Source organism: Rhinolophus sinicus, chromosome 5 (assembly GCF_057876585.1).
Source record: "Rhinolophus sinicus isolate RSI-liver-muscle chromosome 5, RSI-T2T, whole genome shotgun sequence".
In the NCBI taxonomy this organism is placed as follows: domain Eukaryota; kingdom Metazoa; phylum Chordata; class Mammalia; order Chiroptera; family Rhinolophidae; genus Rhinolophus; species Rhinolophus sinicus.
The window spans coordinates 62,304,250-62,318,905 of record NC_142505.1 but is presented as its reverse complement, the minus strand read 5'-3'; the positions used below and the strand labels follow the sequence as shown (position 1 = coordinate 62,318,905).

The 14,656-nt window shown below is 42.9% G+C and overlaps 1 protein-coding gene across 2 annotated transcripts in view; it reads left to right on the top strand.

Annotated features, from left to right (window-relative positions):
• The window catches only part of TAFA4 (TAFA chemokine like family member 4), a 200,712-nt gene that overhangs the window by 24,949 nt on the left and 161,107 nt on the right, over positions 1-14,656 (top strand). The gene's annotated exons all lie outside the window — the stretch shown is intronic.

The window sequence follows — 14,656 nt, the reverse complement described above, 5'->3', positions numbered from 1 at the left end:
GCATATGCACTCATTTCTACTATATATCCTTGTGTTTATTTTATTTTTTATTTTTATTTTTTAGACTGAGTATTTGAGCCAGTGCTATTTCTTGCCAGAATTATTAAGTAACAAAAATAAAACATAGTTAACACTTATTTAGTACTTATCCTTTGTCAAGCACTATTCCAAATACTTTGGATGTATTAGTCCATCTTTTATTAGTCCATCATTTTACAGATGAAGAAACTGAGGAACAGTGTGAGGAAGCATTTTGCCTGGTTCACATAGCTAGTGACTTATCGAGCTTGAATTTCTTTCTGTCCCTCTCTGTCTTTCTTTCTCTAATTGAGAACATTTTTCAAACATTGATCGGATTAGTAACATTGATTTCTCCAAGTGGTTACCATTCTGTAGGACCTCATACTGGACCGAGGGCAAGCAAGGAATGCATTGTAAACTGAACACCAATGGCCTATGGTTTGAGCTTGAGTTTGAACCTAGGCAGCCTGCCTCCGAAGTACTCTGCTCTTAACCATTCTGCTAAATAAAATAAGCTTTGTCCTGGGCGCTTTGCTGTCCCAGCTGGTGGGGTCCCTTCCCGTGCTCTCTGTCCTCTTCCCTGATGGCCAGCTTTATTTTGCAGCCCCTTCTGGCCACCAGAAGGAGGCAGAACTGAGTTGTCTTCAGAAAACTGGACTCTGAAATCACTTATCTTGGCTTCAGTCCTAACTATCTGTGCAACCCTGGGCAAATAATGTGAGTTCTTTCAGGTTTTCTCATCAGTAAAATAAAGAAAATACCAGGTGAGAATTAGATGGGAAATGCATGGGCAGCACACAGCTCAGTGCTTGGCACACAGGAAGTTGTCATTAAATATTAAATATAAGCAGCCATTGTATTTATTTTGGTGGGTGTTACTCAAAATAAGTGTCATTTAGGCCATTTAAACGCATGCCTGAGCACCTGAGAGTCTTCCCATGTTAATTCCTCTAGGACAGACAATTCCTTCATAATCCCAAGAGTTGATTTCTATTAGTATATCCTGGCTGGGGAAATGTTTTGGGGCAGGATTCGTTCTCCACGTGCCTTCAATCATGTCTCTCCCAGAACCCAGCCTTCATCAGGAACCTGGGTGAATACTTCAAATCCCCAAAAGTGAGATCCATAAGTGGTTTAACACACACCACACACCCAGCGGAAGATAGAAGAGAACCCATAGTATTTTCCTTTGACTTTGTTCATCTCTAGTGGTTTTCGGAAGCCCAGAAAGAGTATTTTTGGGGCTTTCCAATTTTTAGGCTGTAACAGAAGAACAACTGAGTTTGATCTCTCAGGGCTTAAAAGAACAGCCATGAACCTGCGAATGCCTGAATGGGAGACAGTTTTCATTTAAAGCTGTCATCACTTACCTCTGAATGAAGACGCACACTCACGTGAGTAAGGGTTGATTATGGCATGCTGCCTGCTTGCTCTTCTGGTTCCAAACACTTAGAAAATGCAAAGGGATGGTGAGGGGTAGATGGGTAACCAGCGGCGTTCCCTGTGCAGACAAAAACAACCACCCAATATAATGTTGCTTGTCCCATTTTGCATTAATGCTACTGTTTTGCATTTAATTAGTGGCCAGTAGATAGTCAGGCATCTAATATTTTGGTTGTGTGTCCTTGAGCTGTGGCAGTCTTTTAATCACGGCAATGCCCACCCCCTTGCTGTCTTTTGCTGTACTATTCTGCAAGCAAATAAAAACACCAGATTTGATAGGACTGGTAACAATGGAAGGGAGATTTGGGTTTGCAGGTCTTTCCTGATGTCTCATGATTAAAGGGGCCCAGGCAGGTGTGGAAAAGGAAATTGGCTCATCTGCTGTTCAGGAGTGGGCTTCTCTTTGATGTCTTGGGAAGTGGGAAACTGACAACGGGGAAACTAATAGAATGGAAATAATGGATAAAGGTGCGGGAAATATTCTGTGAGCCTATACCCAAAGAATGAAGGAGCAGGATCAGTGATTCGCTCGAACGTAGCTGATGAAACATTGATCCAAAGGGGCAATGGGAGGGGCGCGATGCCTCAGAGGTGAGGTGTGGAGAATTGAAATGATTTCACAGCGCTTGGGCTGATGATCTGGGCACTAGAGCCCTCTGCGTGGGTGAGAAACATATTACTGCTAATAAGGCCTCTGAGCCAAGGCGGCCCCACCTGCTGACATATCCTGACACACGTGCCCCTTCCCCCGGAAGCGTTGTGGCATTTTGTTTTTCTGTTTAACCTTTCCTGACATACTGGCATAAATTAAGCAATCTTCCCTCTCTGTCCCCTAACCACTACCCAAGATTACAAGTGCACTTGTATTTTTGTGTCTCCCCTGTTTATTGGTTCTCTGGTTTATTTATAAGGCATGCAGTGGCTGCTGGTGTCCTGCACATGGACTCTCAGACATGAGTTGAACAAATGATTAGTTTTGGGAATTCTGCTATGGTGAAGACATGCTCTGTATTAGGGGAGCCCCATTTGAGCTTCCAGTTCTGGTTCAGGGTGGTGTGTGTGTGTGTGTGTGTGTGTGTGTGTGTGGCTGTGGGCAAGCCAGTTCACCTCTCGCAGCTTCTGTTCCTCCATCTATAGAACTGGCTTGAACATTCCCATCCCCTCGGGGATAAGTGACCAGCATGGGGACCTTGTCCAACACGGCGCCTGCCACCTAATGTCCCTGTTAGTGTCCCCTCAAACAAAATTGACGGGGAATGTAAATCTTTTAAAAAAGAACATTTGGCTCTAATTGGACAGCACCTTTTAATTGTTGATGTTTTGCCTTTGTCTTATGAGAGAATGATAGAGACATGAGGGAAAGCAGTTAAGAAATCTCCAAATGCAGTCTTCAATAGAAAAAAAATGGATTATGGAGGATTAATCTTTATAGTTCATTTTATCGACTGGCTCGGCATAATTGCTCTTCTCGGGAACATCAGCAGCGTCTCTGCTTTCAGCAGCAAGCTGCTCAGACGTGAACCGTGCTCTGAACAGGTTCTGGGGCTACAATTTTTGAAATGTAAATTCAGCACAAGAGACGGATACGACGTTTGACCCTCTTGTTGGGAATGTGAAATTCAAAATGAACAGATATTTCAGGTAAAATCTATCATCAAATCTTTTTTACATGCTTAGTAATTTAATAGGAAGTAAGAGTTGATATTTATCAGACAATGAAGTGCCAAGCACTGTATCACGCTTTTATTGACGCTTGATTAGGACATACTTGTGAGGCTGGGGCAGTGGAACCTGCTTGCATGCAGGATTTAGTGCAGAATTAAGTGCGTAAAAGAAAAATCATGTATAGTCAGAAAAATCCCATAAAATCTTTCTGTGCACACCCCTGGAGAAGAATCATCATCTCCAAAGTTTGAGAGTCACTGAACCTACTACACAGGAAGGAACAAAGGAGTGTTTTCATGCAGGAGTCTGGGCATTCAAAGTTGTTGAATAAATGCATGTTGAATGAATTCTGCTTATAACCAACCAAGTTCTATAGTGTGGGTGATATGTTGAGAATTTTTAAGTATTTCTTTGGCTGAAAGTGTTGGCTCACTTCTCTTTTAATTGTAAACCTCTTTAACCTAAATCTATCCCTACTAGAATTGTTTTGGTGAGGTTTAAATGCTGTCGTGGAGACAAACCTGACCCTGGTTACATTCTAAAATGAGTTTGTATACTCAATGTGCCACTGATGGCTCTATTGTGCTGTTGGTGTCCTTGTTTTTATAGCAAAGAAGCTGGAATGTGCTAAGTGACTTGTCAAGGTCATTGTCACAAATACCTGGGTGGTTGTGCATGATCTCACCTCCTCAAGTTCACACCTTTGTGAAATTACCTCTCCTTGAGTGTGGGCAGGACCTGACCTGCTTCTAACCAATAGAATGCAGCAAAGTTGCTGAGATGTCACTCTGTGATTGTGTTTTCTTATGTAAACTCTGCTTGCTAGTAACCTGGCCCTGGAGACTCTTTGATGGCTTGGAGACGTAGGTGGGCATGTTGGGGAAGCTCCTGTGGCAGGAAATGCAGGTGACCTCTTGAAACTGAGGGCAGCTCTGCTGAGAGCCAGCAAAAACCCTGAAGCTCTCAACCACTGGGATGAAGGTGTAAATGTTGTGAACAATCGTGCAAGTGGGGAAGCAGATTCTTCCCCAGTCCAGTCTCTGGATGAGATCCCAGTCCTGGCTGACATCTTGATTGCAGCCTCATGAGACCCTAAGTAGATCACCCAGCTAAGCTGCATCCGGATGTCTGGCCCACAGAAACTGTGTGATAATAAATGTATGCTGTGTGAAGTCTCCAAGTTTGTGGTAATATGTTATGCAGCAATAGATATCAAAGATAGTCACACAAATACCGCGTTTCCTCAAAAACATGACCGGGTCTTATACCGTATTTCTCCCCCAAAAAAGACAGGGTCTTGTATGAATTTTTGCTCCAAAAGACGCATTCGGGCTTCTTTTTAGGGGATATCTTAGTTTTTCATGTACAACAATCTACGTTTATTCAAATACAGTCATGTTATCTTCTTCTGGAACATTGTCATAACATACTAAATGTGTTCATCTGGCTGATGATCTTAATTGGGGCTTATTTTCAGGGTAGGTCTTATTTTCGGGGAAACACGGTAGTCCCAGGATTTGAATCCAGTCCCATCTGATGGTAGACATGAGGCAGATCTGGAAAGGCCTTAATGACCATCTAGTCCAGCAGCCTTTTGCTGGATGCCTGGATCTTCTACAACATCCCTGGCAAGGTAGTCAGCTTCTGTGGGGCTCCTCCAGACTACAGGAATTCATTGTCTTATGAGGCAGCTTCCCATTTCATTGATTGATGGGTTGATTCCCTTATTCAACAGAAGTATTTTCTGAAGGCCTCCTAGGTGCCAGGCACTGTGTTAGGTGCTGGGCAGAGAGTACAGTGACCATGGGTCCTGCCACTTAGAACTGACATTGTCATAATTGTTCAACACTTATTTCTACACACCCATGAGTTTCATCTTACTATAATATCTCTCTCTAAGTCCTAATTATACAAAGTGGGCTCCAAAGTATATTTCCCATCCGTTTCTTACAAGACAATACTTCAGATATAAACACTATTGCATCTTGTCCCCCTAAGTCTTTTCCTCAGGCTTGCTATCCTCCAGTTACTGCTACCATTTGCCATATGGCCTTGTCTAGAGTTGTGCAGCCCAGTACAGTAGCCATGAGTCATAAGCAGGTACATTTTTAAAAATTTAAATTGATTAGAATTAAATAAAATAAAAAATTCAGTTCCTCAGCCATACTAGCCACATATGAAGAGCTCAGTAGCCATGTGTGAGAGTGACTACTGCATTGGAGACAGAACATTCGATTGTGGTGGGAAAAGCTGCAGGACAGGGCTGGGCCAGCATCTTGGCCACAGATGCTGAATAAAACCTGGGTTTTCCATGGAATCCTTACAGTGAAGTGAATAATGTAATATCTGTCATTCTGGTCTAGCTATTTCAGAGTATAACTGAACTATCTCTTCTAGTTTTAAATAATATACTTTTATTAATAAAACATAAGATCAAAGTAACATTTTTGGCAGCCATATTGCATTCCACATTTTAAATTCAAAGTCAGTTAAGACATTTACAAATTATCTTTCTCCATGTGCTACCAAAGAGCAGTGTTTCTTCGATCCTGTCCTTCTCCACTTATGGTTTTAGATCCAAACTTAATATTTTGCATTTACCTCTAGAGAATTCCCTTTTGTTAACTTTCAATGGATTTTTTCAATTGGAGTTTTTTTCAGTTTTGCCTCTGACTTTTTATAACCATTGTTTTCGTTCCTAGCTTCAGGTCATCACCAAATGTGTTGAATGCTGGCAATATCACCATCCAAATTACTGATAAGAAGATGAACAGGATGGCGCCTGGGTAGAGTCCAGTGACGTACCACTAGAGACTCCACTCTAAATGGACATAGACATAATTAATCAGCACTTTGAGAGGAAACCTTTGAGTGGGTTATTCAGCCTACTGATTTTTATTACGGTTAGCCTTTATTTCCTTACAGTTTAACATGAGAGTTTTATGAAAAACTGAGAATATCTTGCTAAACTACAGACTTTATGACCATAACGGTCTCTTGACCATCAGCGTCTGTAAGTATGAAAAAAAGGAATGAGCATTGCCTGGTATGAATTTTTCTTAGTGAATCCATGCTGATTCCAAGTAGTCATCACTGCTGCCTGCCCCATGTTAATAATGGCTTTCTAAGGTTTATTTTGTGAGATGGGCAGGTGCTCCCTGATTTATGATTAGCAGAACCTTTATTTCTCATTTGCTGATGCATGTCCTGTTCTCCAGGATTTTTCACAGTTTGCAACGATGTTTTTGCCTCCTTGCACCTCATGCCATCAATAGCATCTGGGGTTTAATTCATCAGGGCAAGGAGCCTCGGACTCATTTACAGAGGGCAAGCACTCTGACGATTGAGGTACCTATTTTAGGCCATAATCCCCTCTGAGCAGTGCCTCCCCTCCCCTTCATGGAAAGCATCTGTCCCTCTTGACAGAATGCAGACACAGACTGGAGGTTGAGTAATTCCACCTGCCGTCATCATTAGCATCATACCACCTTCCCAAGCAGGAGACCTTTGTCTTCTTGTTGTTCTCCTTGCTCTGAGCTTAACAAAAATAGCCTTTTGTAGTTCTGTGTGTTTTTTGCTGGACCCACCTCACCCCAGCCTTTTGCCTTCCTGACACTCGCATCAGAAGCTGGAAGATTTTTCATTTGAGGATCGAGGCATTCTCCAAGCATATGGCTTTAAAGGAGCCGTCTAGAGAGTGCTATTCTACTGAGAATGACAGTCGTGCATATCTCTGCCTTCACCTTCTATTCAGACAATAAGCATTAATTTCATTGACTACTTTGGGTATTAGTGGAGGATCAATTTCTCTAAACCTTCTCTCCCTTGCCTTTTTTCCTCTCTTGGCTAAAATTGCTTTATTGAGACTGTTTCATGATGGGTGTAATAGACTATGGAAACAGGTTTTCAGATGGCAGTTACTTCCATACAAGATGGAGCATCTTCTCTACAGACAGGCTTCCAACACCTTCAAAACACCATTGCCACAGAAAGTCAGCTATGCACTTCACATGGATTTAACAAAGCCCTGGAATCTGTGGTTAAGAGGACTCTGGAGTCAGATCCTCGGTGGTTAAAATCCCAGCTTCCCTACTTATCAGCTTTATGACTTTGGCCAAATTATTAACCTTGCTGTATTTGAATTTCCTCTAAGGAGGTTCTTGCCTCAGAAGGCTGTTACAAGACGCAAATGAGTTAATATCTATATCTATATATATAACAAGTTTTCAGCATAGTATTTGGCACATAGTTAATGCTAAATAAAAACTCTCTAATAGCGGCAGTTATTATTTCATACCAAGTCTCTCAAGGCTAAAAGGGCCCAGATAATTGAAATTAAAGAGCAGTCAGCTGGTAAAAGCTTCAATCCTAATGTCCAGGGAGGGACATGTGAAATCAATACCTGATTTTCTGTTACGCCAATCAGTGTATCATCACCCAGGATGTGATAACAGAATGGAGATGCAGAGCTGGCTTGGCTGTTTTGAGGACAACTCTTGGTGTTTTGAGGAGTGTCGAGTCTGCATCCTGCTTCCTTATCTGGCCTGCTATATACGTAGGACATCACTTCCCACGTACCCACTCCCACTAGCGCCTTAGTGCCTCTTTCTCATATGTGAAGATACCTTATGGTTTACTTTTATTTTTCCTTTCCAAAATGCCCTGGGACTACAGGCAGTGTGGGATTTTTTACTTTGGTTTAAGCCCCGTTAACACTGAAACTCCAAGTTCAGAGATCTGTAGATGAAAATGTGGTGGGAAAGGAAAGGGAAAACAAGGCAAGGGAAGGGAAGGGAAAGGAAGACAAGGGACGGGAAGGGAAACGAAGGGAAAATGCTTTGGTTTGGTTGGAAGTTGCCTGAGGAGTGCTCTGCAGATTACACAGACCCCGTCACCAGGTGAAAATGAGTTTCCACAGTACACCTACCCCTGACTGATGAGAGCTCCTGCTTATAATAAACGCTCCCCTCCACACACCCTGTAGGGACACTGACTGCTGCTCTAGTGGACTTCTGTGCATCTTAGGACCTTTGGACATGGTGTTCCCTCTTTTTAAAAGCTCTTCCTCCACGTGGCTCCGTCTTATTAAGTCTCTGGCTTCAAACATCAATTCCTGACTACCCTTGCTAAATCATCCTCTGCCCGCTCCCTTTTCCTCATCACTCTTTCTCCTATCATCTCTTTTTATCAGTATCTGGAATACTCATTTTTCAGATGGCTGCTGTCAGAATACAAGCTGTATGAGGGCTGAGACCTCGCCTGTCCTCTTCATTGCTGCATCCCACTGCCTGGAGCAGTGCCTAGCACACAGCTGGGCCTCACAAATGTTTGACGAGTGCATGAATTTTAAAATTCAGTGCAGGGGAAGACTCCTGAAGAAACAGGTACCCTCTGGTACCTCATGTCATATCCTGCAATGCCCCCTCCCGTCCCCCCGCCCCGCAAAGGACTGTTGTGAGCAAGTTCAGAGGTGAATCTGTGGGGAGCTGAGGGACAGAACCTGAGATATCAGCTCACTTTCTGTTCACACATGTGCCAAGCATCCTCCCGCCTTCCTCACAGAGCCTTCTCTGAAGCAGCTGTGTGCTAGCAACAGCCGCCCAGAAGAAGCTGAGAGTGCTTGTCTTTGGTGGAAACCTGATGGGGAAATGCTTTTACTCCCTGTCCTTTGGTGGATGATTCTGGGAGCCATTCCCTTCACTTCTTGGGAGGCCCTGGTGGAATCCAGCCGCCTCAGAGACCTCAGTCATGTACTCGTACACCCTTGTCACAGGCACTGCTTTGGGGACAACCCACCCTGGGACCCATGCATACTGATCCCTTCCCTTCACTGTTGCCTGCCCGCTGTCATAGCCTGCATGGACACTTGTGACATAAAGTGGGAAACCTTTTGTGAACCTCTTTCTTAGCAGTCGCCTGCTTCTGTACTTGATCTCTTTCAGGATGACAAGAGTCTCTTTGCCCTTGGACTTCTGGCTCCTGGTATCCTAAAGATCATGGAAAGTTCATCTCCTTTTTTGACAGCTGTTCATGGGCAATTCACTGGTCAGCTCTCCTGGTTTCTTTCTTGAAAACGTAACTGTGGAATCCATCTTGTGATTGCTTTCCCAGGCATGTGTATTTATAGCACTGGCTTTTAGACTGTAGGCTAACTTTCAGAGGCAGTTGCTTTGAAATAGACTTTCTGAAGGACCTCTGTGGGGATAATGAGGCCATTTCTACCCTGGCAAGTTGGAATACATTACAAACAGGGGTTGAAGAAGTACTTGAAGCAATGATGCTTCCTGTACAGGGCAGATTGTTCTTTTTTAACCTTCCAAATATCATTCTGCAACTGTTTTCTGATGCTTTTGTGACTGTTTTATGCCTTACACAGAAGTCATTGAATCATCATCATCTGTCAGTTTTCTTTCAAACTTCCTGAGTCAGTACTGGCAGAACTGATGGGTGAAAGTTCAGCTTCCGTAGGGCGGGGGTGGGGGAGGAGGCAGCTGTGATGCTGCACAGGAAGGCGTGGCTTTGCCAGCTCCTAGGACACAGACTTTAACCTCTTCTGTGCCATTCGTCCGGTTCCTTTGGAGGTTTGATGAAACCAGTGGATCCTCTCTGAGAATAACGTATAGGATCATACATTAGGACTATACAAAATGTATAGGATTGTAAGAGAAGTCACCTCTACTGAAATGTAGTGATGAAAACACTAAGACAATTTTTAGTATAGAACATCTGTTTCTATATTAATGCATTAAGCAACATGATGTATAGGCAGATCCATTAACTAAATAATTATGAGTTTGTGACGGACATACTTTGAAGTATCTGAAGCACACTGTAATGTGACTCGAAAATACCAGTGGTTTCCAGTTTTGACCACGTCTCAGGAACTGCCAGATACTCCTGTGGTTTGTTGGACATTTGTAATCGAAAGAAACAATGAGTTTCAAGTAGAGGTTAGTGAAAATAAAGATGTCAGTTGTTTTCCTCATCCCAGTTCATGGACCCTGAATCCTCTCCAGGGAGCCCAGGTTCAGAGTCCCTGTTCTCAGCCTTGGCAGTTCTTTCAGGCCCATGTGCAGGCTCCAGTTTGCTTGATGGGGGTGACCCCTGCCCCAGCATCTGCCTCACAAGCAATGCCTGGCAAATACTGGTTGAAGGGAACTGTAGCCCAGCACTTTGCCTGCCGTTGTTATGTGTCAGATAAATGTTAACGACCAGCGTGGTGATGCTGGGATGTTATCTCTCAGGATTCCTCTCTCAGATTTTTTTTTTGTTGTTGTTCCTTTCATCTGTTATAGAAATGGCCATTGATTGGGAGAACCAATGATGTCTGAAATTACTTATTAGATTGAAAATACTTTGGAAAGTGCTTTTACTAAGTTGGTTTTGTCAGCAAGCAGGGTCTGTTTGCCGATTACCATTTCACATAATGTTGTAGAGGAAACAAGTCTGCTTTTTTTTTTTTTTTTTTAAGATTTTATTGGGGACGGGGTACAGGACTTTATTGGGAACACTGTGTACTTCCAGGACTTTTTTCCAAGTCAAGTTGTTGTCCTTTCAATCTTAGTTGTGGAGGGTGCCGTTCAGCTTCAAGTTTTTGTCCTTTCAGTCTTAGTTGTGGAGGGCGCAGCTCAGCTCCAGGTCCAGTTGCCGTTGCTAGTTGCAGGGGGCACAGCCCACCATCCCTTGCGGGAGTCGAACGGGCAACCTTGTGGTTGAGAGCTCATGCTCCAACCAGCTGAGCCATCCGGGAGCTCAGCGGCAGCTCAGCTCAAGGTGCCGTGTTCAATTTAGTTGCAGGGGGCACCGCCCACCATCCCCCATGGGACTCGAGGAGTTGAACCGGCAACCTTGTGGTTGAGAGCCCACTGGCCCATGTGGGAATCGAACTGGCAGCCCTCGGAGTTAGAAGCATGGAGCTCTAACTGCCTGAGCCACCAGGCCAGCCCTCTGCTTTTTGTTTTGACGTCAGGTATTCTGGTGTTCAGTAAGGTTCTCATACCTACATACAAAAATGTATACACACAGTTAAAAATAGTAGAAGAGAAAGCCCAAAAGGCAAGATTATAACTAGGGTTTGCATACACACAGTGAACGATGTAGGCGTTGTCTGAAAAAAAATGGTGGTAGGGTAAAAGAGGGAGGGGTGAGTGCCCATTTTCAGCTATTGGAAAGGCATGGCTCTCCACAGTGGTTAGGAGAGCAGGCTCGGAATGCTGGTTAATATCCCAGCTCTGCCACTGGGGCAAGTCACATTACTTTCCTGCATCCAGATTTCCTCCTCTGTAAATGGGGATAATGATAGCACCTACCTCAAAGCAGGTGGGGGAGGCTTAAGGATGTTAAAGCCTAGAACGTTCTTAGAGCTGAGCCGGGCATTTACATGGGCACTGGAGGTGGCTCTTAGCTTCTTCCCTTATTCTTGATAACTCATGTTAGTACAAGTGCAGGTTACAGAGCCCTTCCCTCTACCATGCCTCATTGGAACTTCACAGGAGCCCAGGTAACTCTTAAAAACTATTTTCAAGATAGAAGAACTTGCAGTTCAGAGAAGTTCAGTGATTTGCCCATTGAAAGGATGTGAACCAGGGGAGATGAGAAGCCGAGCTTTGGCATGGCAAGACCTACCTGCCTTCCAGTGTGTGTCATTGCATTTAGTACATCAGCTGAAGTGAGCTTTCAGTGTTCATTTCAGATTTCGCAAATGAAGAGGACTGATCCTTCAGCGCCCAGTACATCCAGTAGAACTCTCTGCATGGTGGCGACTTCATATCTGTGCTAGTCAATACCCCATCCACTCCACGGAGCTACTGATCCCTGGAAATGTGGCTAGTGCCACTGATGAACTCAGTTTTAAATTTTACTTCTCTTAGAAATCCAAAACACTAATTCAAGAAGATATATGCACCCCTATGTTCACTGCAGCATTGTTTACAATAGCCAAGATAAGGAAGCAACCTAAGTGTCCATCAATAAACAATTGGATAAAGAAGACGTGATACCTATGTATACCAGGGATGCCAAAAAAATGTATACAAGTGGACATTTTGGTCAACGTTGCTCAAGAAGTAGTTCACAGTAATCAGAAGTGTCTGGACGCTGATGGTAACCACTTCAACTACCTCTTGTAATTGCAGAAGTCGAACAGGACTTGTATTCATCTTTTGTTATTGGTATATATTGAGTATTGCAATTTTAATACAGTTTTCCTTTCTTAAAATGTGTATACATTGTTTTGCACCCTCTGTGTGTGTGTGTGTGTGTGTGTGTGTGTGTGTGTATAATGGAATATTACTTGGCTATAAGAAAGAATGAACTTTCACCATTTGTGACAATGTGGATAGATGTAGAAGGTATTATGCTAAGTGATATGAGTCAGACAGAGAAAGACAAATATCATATGATTTCATTTAGATGTGGAATCTAAATAACAAAATAAATGAACAAACAAAGCAGAAAAACAGATATAGACTCATAGATACAGAGAACATTTTGATGTTTCCAGATGGGAGGGGAGTTGGGGGCACTGGGTGAAATAGGTGAAAGGCTCAAGAAGTACAAATTGGTAGTTGCAAAATAGTCACAGGGATGTAAAGTAAAGCATAGGGAATATAGTCAATAATATGGTAATAACTGTATATGCTGCCAGGTGGGTACTAGATTAATCAGGGCGTCACTTCCTAAGTTGTATAAATGTCTAACCACTGTGCTGTACACCTTGAAACTAATATACTATTGAATGTCAACTGTAATTGAAAAATAAAAATTAAAAAAATAAAATAGAAAATTTTTTCCCCCTCATTTAAGTTAATTTAAATTTATATGGCTATATGTGCCTAGTAGCTACCAATTGGACAGTGCAGAGAGAGTGGCTCTTGTGTCAGAAGGCTCAGGTATAAAGCCCAGCTCCATTACCAGTTAGCTTTGTAACCTCAGGAAGATAATTTCTGGGAGCTCAGTTTCCCTATCTCTGAAACGGGATCATTGTATTTGGACTCAGTTAAAAACTCACTCCTGCTAGGCCAAAGATGAAAACTAGTTTTCAAAAGTTATAGGAGTTGTTGTGGAATCCAAGGGAAGGGATGAAGGCAGGCCAAGAACTTTCAGGGACCTGACCGTGCTTTTTTGTCTCTTTGCTGCTCTTTGCACATCTGTGTCAATCTTGTCTCGGGAAAGACTGGCCTTCTTTCACTCTGCGTGTAATGAGAGAAAGATGGCCATCCCACACCTCCCGGATTTGTATCTCCTTCAACAGTTTATTCTAGAATGACTGGCTGTCTCTCAGTTTCAATTCTGAGTTCTAGGAAGGGGAAACTTCACTTGGTTTGGCTTGAATTAGCCATGCTTGGGTTAACTACAGAGCAAACCATGCTGCCCTGTTCCCTCTTAGGAAGTTTGGTGGGGGTTGAGGGGCTGGGATTTTCTTAGTGAAAGCAGTACTTGTGAGTTGGATCCACTCCTGAGTGTCTACCGGGTTAACAAAGATACAAGCCCCAAATGGAGTCACTTGTGCTAAGCAAACCAAGACTTAGTTCTTAACCTAACTGCAGTGGCAACCTTCCCCCAACATGTCGTCTTAACCTGTCAGTGTGGAATTTTCTGGTCAGCATGAATGAGATAATCCTTTCCATCCCTCAAGGAAAGATGAGGTAATCTACCACATAGATCCCTTCTGACCTAAACCTGAAAGAATCTTTTTTTATTTATGACTTCCTTGTCTTGCCTTTAAAAACCTTTCCCTCTCTGTAGCCCTTTGGAGCTCCTCTCTACATTCGAGATGAGATGCTCCCCAATTCATGAATTGCCCAGTAAAGCCAATCAGATCTTCAAGTTTCCTTGGTGGGATTTTGTTTTCTGACAACAGTTAGAAATTTTGCTATTATACAAGGTAGAAACTGTGATTGAAAAACCACATTTCTTAGGGAAAGGAGATAGGCCATCCTGGTTAAGTTTAGGTTTTCAGATGCATTCATTGATTCAACAAATATTTGTTGATTGCTTGTGCATGCCAGGCTCTGTGCTACGTCCTCTATTAAGGACTAGAGATGAGATGCAAGGTTGAGAGGAGATATCTGATCCTCGTCCTCATAGAGCTTCAAGCCTTATGGGGAAGACCTGTGCTACTATAAAAATGCAATTCTGAAGAATCAGAAGAAAAGACTAAAATTTAGAGATTTTACTGAGTAATTAAGAGAACTTCCCTGAGGAGCTGATGGTTGTCTTGAGATATAAAGATTGAGCAGGAATTAATTAGGTAGAGGACAGAAGAATGTGTCTGCTTCTGAACAATAGGATTGGCATGTGCAAGAGCCCTGTGGCAGGAAGGCTTTAAAGGGCTGCAAGAATGAGCTGGACAATATGGTAATTCATTGATTCTGTTCTCTCTGGCCCCAGTTACCAAAGGTAGTTTGGGATTGACTGAATGGTAGTGCTCCCTTTCCATGGTCTTGCTTTCCATGGTTTCAGTTACCCACAGTCAACTGTAGTCTGAAAATATTAAATGGAAAATTCCAGAAATAAATAATTCATA